The sequence below is a fragment of the Arvicanthis niloticus genome, chromosome 9 (genome assembly GCF_011762505.2).
Source record: "Arvicanthis niloticus isolate mArvNil1 chromosome 9, mArvNil1.pat.X, whole genome shotgun sequence".
NCBI lineage: Eukaryota > Metazoa > Chordata > Mammalia > Rodentia > Muridae > Arvicanthis > Arvicanthis niloticus.
In genome coordinates, this window is record NC_047666.1 from 59,890,849 (window position 1) to 59,897,937 (window position 7,089).

Below are 7,089 nucleotides of genomic sequence, written 5' to 3' on the forward strand. Positions count from 1 at the left end.
TACCCAATTCATTCTATGAAGCTACAATTAAACTCATGCCTAAACCACACAAAGACCCAACAAAGAAAGTGAACTTGAGACCCATCTCTCTTATGAATATTGATACAGAAATACTCAATAAAATTCTTGCAAACTGAATCCAAGAACACATCAAAACAATTATCCATCATGATCAAGTAGGCTTTATCCCAGGAATGCAGGCATGGTTCAATATAAGGAAATCCATCAATGTAATCCACTATACAAACAAACTCAAAGGAAAAAAACACACACGATCATCTCACTAGATGCTTAAAAAGCATTTGACAACATTCAACATCTCTTCATGATAAAAGTCTTGGAAAGACCAGGAATCCAAGGCCCATACCTAAATATAGTAAAAGCAATATACAGCAAACCAGTAGCCAACATCAAACTAAATGAAGAGAAACTTGAAGCAATCCCACTAAAATCAGGGACTACACAAGGCTGCCCACTCCCTATTCAGTATACTACTGGAAGTCCTAGCCAAAGCAATTAGGCAGAAAAAGGAGGTGAAAGGGATACAAATTGGAAAGGAAGAAGTCAAAATTTCACTATTTGCAAATGATATGATAGTATACGTAAGTGACACCCAAAATTCCACCAGAGAACTCTAAAACCTGATGAACAACTTTAGCAAAGTGGCTGGACATAATATTAACTCAAACAAATCAGTAGCCTCCTTCTACTCAAAAGATAAACAGGCTGAGAAATAATTTAGGGAAATGACACCCTTCACAATAGTCACAAATAATATAAAATACCTTGGTGTGAATCTAACCAAGCAAGTAAAATATCTGTATAACAAGAACTTCCAGTCCCTGAAGAAAGGAATCAAAGCAGATTTCAGAAGATGGAAAGATCTCCCATGATCATGGATTAAAAGGATTAATATAATAAAAATGGCTATCTTGCTGAGAGCAATTTACAGATTCAATGTAATCCCTATCAAAATTCCCACTCAGTTATTCACAGAGATAGAAGAACAATTCTCAAATTCTCAAATTCATTTGGAATTTGCATTAAATATTAATACTTTAAATATATAGCGAGAACTATTCTCAACAATAAAAGAACCTCTGGAGGAACCACCATCACTGGCCTCAAGGTGTACTATAGAGCAATACTGATTAAAAACTGCATGGTATTAGTATTGGTACAGAGACAGGCAGGAGAATTGATGGAATAGAATAGAAGACCCAGAAATGAACCCTCATACCTATGGTCAAGTCATCTTTGACAAAAGAGCTGAAACAATCCAGTAAAAAAAGACAGCATTTTCAACAAATGGTGCTAGTTCAACTTAAGGTCAGGATGTAGAAGAATACAAATTGATCCATACATATCTCCTTGTACAAAGCTCAAGTCCAAGTGGATCAAGGACCTCTACATAAAACCAGATACACAGAAAGTAATAGAAGGCCAGGCGGTGGTGGAGCACGCCTTTAATCCCAGCACTTGGTAGGCAGAGGCAGGTGGATTTCTGAGTTTGAGGCCAGCCTGGTCTACAAAGTGAGTTCCAGGACAGCCAGGGCTACACAGAGAAACCCCATCTCAAAAAAAAAAAAAAAAAAGAAAAGAAAAGAAAAGAAAAAGAAGAAAGAAAGAAAGAAAGAAAGAAAGAAAAGAAAAAGAAAAAAAAGAAAGTAATAGAAGAGAAAATGGAGGAAGCCTCTAACACATAGGCACAGGAGAAAAGATCCTGAACAGAATACCAATGGCTTATGCTCTAAGATCAAGAGTTAACAAATTGGGACCTCAAAAACTGCAAAGCTTCTGTCAATAGGACAAAGCAACATCCAAAAGATTAGGACAGTATCTTTACCAATCCTAAATTTGATAAAGGGCTAATATCCAATGTATACAAAGAACTAAAGAAAGTAGAATCTAGACAATCAAATAACCGTATTAAAATGGTGTACAGAGCTAAACAAAGAATTCTCAACTGAGGAAATTTGAATGGCCGAGAAGCACCTAAAGAAATGTTCAATATCCTTAGTCATCAGGGAAATGCAAATCAAAATAACCCTGAGATTCCACCTCACAACAGTCAGAATGGCTAAGATAAAAAACTCAGGTGACAGCAGATGCTGGCAAGGGTGTAAAGAAAGAGGAACGCTCCTCCATTGTAAGCTGGTACAGCCACTCTGGAAATCAGTATTTCGGTTCCTCAGAAAATTGAACATAGTATTAACTGAGGACCCAGCTATACCACTCCTGGGCATATACCCAAAAGATGTTTCAAAATACAACAGGGACACATACTCCACTATGCTCATAGCAGCCTTATTTATAATAGCCAGAAGCTGAAAAGAACCCAGATATCCTTCAACAGAGGAATGGATACAAAAATGTGGTACTTTTACACAATGGAATACTACTCAGCTATTAAAAACAATAAGTTTATTAAATTCTTAGACAAATGGATGGAACTAGAAAATATCATCCAGAGGGACATAACCCAATCACAAAAGAACACACATGGTATACACTCAATGATAAGTGCATATTAGCCCAAAACTTCACAAAACCTAAGATACAACATGAAGCTCAAGAAGAAGAAGAAGGAAGACCAAAGTGTGGGTGATTTTGGTTTTGTTAGATGGAGTATCAAAATATTCAACCAGAGCTTTCAGTGTCTAAACCTCTAGCCTGGGAACACTAAGGGAGGGACTAATGGCTCCACCTGTATAGGTAGTTGAGGATGGCCTTGTCAGGCATCAGTGGAAGAGGAGGGCCTTGATCCCTGAAATTTTGCATTCCCTAGTGTTGGGAAATTCAAGAGCAGGGAGGTGGGAATGGGTGAATAGTGGGGCACACCCTCATAGAAGTAGGAGGAGGTGGGATGGGATAAAGGGTTTGGGGGGTGGAATGGGAGAAGGGATAACATTGAAAGGTAAATAAAAAATATTCAATAAAGAAACAGATACTGAGTCTGGCAACTGTAGTCGAGCAGTCAAGACTTCTTGTCAAGAATTTATTACAGGGATTTCACGAATTCCTCAAGGAAAAGCTATTGTGGAAGAGGTCCATGGAACTCTAAAAAGATTGGTGAGACATACTGTTGCTGAGAAAAAGAATGATGCCAACCTGTGAGCTTGCTGAGTGCCCTGACAAGGGTGACTGGGGAGCTGTATTAGATACAGGTGTTTCTGAACCACCTTTGCTTGACTATATCCCAGATGGGACAAGCTGCCTTGCCTCAAGTTTTTAGTCCTTGTGGGATAGAGAATCAAAAAGAGAAATTATAGTGTCTCTTGTATTCTTCTCAAAGGTGACCAGCTATTAGAACTCAATCATATACTGGTCTAGAAATCAATCCAATATTGGAAATAACAGTCTCCTTTTAGAAGACTGTATCTGGACATTGTCAGAGACATATTTGGAAGTTAGTTGTAGCTCACTATGATGTTACAATAACAAGAGATAAAGTTGGGACAGGATCTGGATTTCAACAAGGGTTAGTGCATGTTTTAAGGCTCTTTTAATTGTCAAGCTAAAATTGGTTTTTTCACTTCTACAGTATTTATTGTAAGTTGCATTGACTGTATAATTTCCAATTGGTTAGTGTGTTGGAACATGGCATATCTGTTACGGGAGTCCATCAACCAGCTTTTGTCTTACTGCCCTGAATATTAGAAAACCTTCATTTGCTGAAAAAAGCTTGAAAGTGCTGAAAGAAATAAGTTAGTCTTTGAGCAGAAGCAAGAAGGTAGCAGGCTTGATTGTTGCCGGTATAACAGCTTTAATTTCATTAATTGCTAGCACCACTGCTTCTGCAATAGCATTGACACAAGGAGTTAAGACAACTATTTTTGTTAACCATCTAGCAAAAATATGTTACTAATGTATTGAGTATCCAAAAGGATTTATATAGGTATCTGGAACAATGGATGATGCTCTATAACCTATTCAAATTATCTGAAGGAGGTTCAGGGTTCAAGAGTTAGCAGCCATGCCAAGTGTCATGACAAATATGATTGGAGTAGTGTTACTTTGAAATTCACAATGATTGTTATTATAATTAGAAAAAAGTTTAAAGATACCTGTAAGATATTTGGCATAATCCTAACACCTCTCTGAGTGTGTTAACTTTGCATACTGAGATTATAAATTTAAAGAATGCTGCTCTGCTGACCTTTGATGCTCCAGATAATGCCAATAAAATTATCCATGGCCTGAGGTCAGTATTTCCATTTTGGTCAAACATCAGGAATGACATATATAGCTTGATCAGGCTAACCCTTCTTGTCCTGAAACCACTTTTATTCCTGCTCATAGTATTAAAGCTTGCCCTTACATCAACAAGCTGGCAGCCAAAGTACAGAACTTGAAACTGATAAAGGACTCCTAGATAGAGTTATTAATGTAACAGGCTGGCAAGCCAAGGACAGGTAAGTTTCTGCACACAGCCTTTCCAACCTAAGACAGAAGTGCATTGCTTTTGATAATGCATATTCCATGATGGGTAAGGAAAGCATTCTTTTCAGAACAACCTAAGACAGGCTCAGTCTTATTAATAAAATAAAAAAGGGGGAGAGGTGGAGAGACTTTGGGGCTGCTTGGCAAGAAGCTGACATGGGCCAATGACAAGGAAATGGGCTGCTTGGCAGGAATCTGACATTGGCAAAGGACAAGGAAGTAGGCTTCAGGCAGGAATCTGACATTAGGCTAGAACAAAGAAGTAATTTCAGGTAGGAATCTAAATCTTATACTACAACAAAGAAGTAATCTCAGGCAGGAATCTAAATATTAGGCTAGAACAAAGAAGTAATTTCAGACAGGAATCTAAATTTTAGGCTAGAACAAGAAAGTAGGCTTCAAACATGAAAATGAACTTGGGCTAGAACAGGGAATTAGACTCAGATACTTATCATCCTGATAAGCCTTTAGAAATAGTGATCAGAGGAGTGTTGACATAATTGGGTTTAATGCCTTGCTTTTTCTGTGACTATTTGTGTTTATTGTCTTGTTTGTCCCTTGACTATTTGCATCTATTTTATTGCTAGAGCCTCAACCTAGAACTCACATTAATGCATGCATGTAATCACAATGGTATAAAAGCACATAGGAAGAGGAAGGTATAGGATAGGGGTTCTAGGGAGGGGAAATGAGGAAAGGAGATGACATCTGTATTGTAAATTTAAAAATATTAAATAAAAAAGAAAGAAAGAAAGAAAGAAAGAAAGAAAGAAAGAAAGAAAGAAAGAAAGAAAGAAAGAAAGAAAAAGTTACAGGCCATTATTCCTTCATGGTCCTCATTTACATTTCTCTGATCGGGCATAACAGGATTTGGCTTATGTTACATTTTATCTCATGTCTATTACCTGTTCCTTTAAGAAGAATCATCAGAGCTTTTGCAGTTGTCAAAGCAGAGTTACCGTCAAGCTCCAACCTCTTCACTAGCAGAAGTTGATAGTCAATGACATGTAAGATCTTCTTGAAAACGTCTGCAAGTGAAGATGGGCCATGAATACAAGGCTTATTCAAGTGACAGTGATAGGTAAGAGCTGTGATTTCAGATAACAACCTAAGACGGCCATAACTTTATGCTCCATGACTGATAAAATGCCTCTTATAGATCAAAATGACAAGTATGATTTCTACAGAGGTGGATCAACCTAAGACAGGGCATGAATGATAGAATTCTTGTACCAATGACAGGTAAGGTCCATATATCTTAAGGGGGTGCCTAGACAAGCACAGTCTTTCTGTGCCAATAGCTGAAGCAGCTTTGGCTTTAATAGATCAAAAAAAGGAGGACATGTGGGGAGCACTTGGAAGTTAGCTTTGGCAGACTTCTTGCTTGTGAATAATCATGAATGAGTCTTCAGACATCTATCTTTGTTTTCAATTAAGACATGCATGCATTATATCCTGCCAAGTTCCTCCAATTACACATACATCCTTTCGAAACTGTCTTAGATTGAAGAAAATGGCATTAGTCAAACATAGATACTGTGAACCATGAACTCACCATGTAAGGAATTGTAACCATGGTTTATTTTCTTGCAATTGGTCATGGATTGTGTTTCTTCTCTTTAAAAGGCATCAAGAAAATATACTTGCTCACTAGAATGGTATTAACCAGTGAACATCCCATACTGTGGGAAGCCATGGCAAGGTCTTACTCTTGGCAAACATTCACCCTTGGCTTTCCTATCTACTATTCTTCTTTCTGCTTACCTTTCATGATTCACTTGTCAGTTCTCACAACTTCAAACAAGGCCTCATAGCAACCCACCTTAGTAACCCTTCCTCCTGATCTCTAGATTTAGCCAACATCCTGCTAGATAAATTTTTTTAGAACCCCTGGTAACAGAAAGGCTTCATGAGAATAACTTAGTTAGACCCTGCAGCTGCAGCTAGCTTCCTCCACCTGCAAAGCCCTCTTTTCTTTTTTACCCATCCCCATACCCTGTTTTTAGAGTATAAAATCTGTGTGAACAATAAAAAATTTGTCAGCTTTATCAGACTTGTTGACTTGCTGTGCCTCCTTATTTTCTCATGCATCTCAGTCCTCTTCACAGGATCTAAGGGTCCCACTTGATTGCCCAGCTGGCCTGGTCACTATACCTTCTCTTGCATCTTCTTTCTGTCCTTCCTATAATCATCCTCACTCACCCAGTCCTGGTTCTCACTTTGACTGACCAGCTGGCTCCAGTAGCTGTGGATACCAGCAAGTGCTGGTATGATATAGAACCTTGCTGATTAGGAGTCTGCTATGTTCACTTTACTAACTTTCAGGTAAGGAACAGCTCTCTGAGACAGCAAAGGCTGCCCAACTGACAGGGAATGCAGTTGAATCACTCAAGCTCATTCAGTTTCAGTCCACTGAGTATCTACTTGTGGTGGAAGATGAGTTTCTGAAGTCTCAACTTAGTGTAACACCAACATATTTGAGTGTTCTCTGCAGGCAGCTGGCTGTGGTCAATGGGAATAAGGGCATTTGTGACAGCTTATCAGTTCACATTCTTGGCCACATCTTACACCTATAGCCATGACCAAGTAGATACAGCAGTCTGCTCTATCCAGCCCTCATAGCAGTCATGGTACAATAGCTCATCA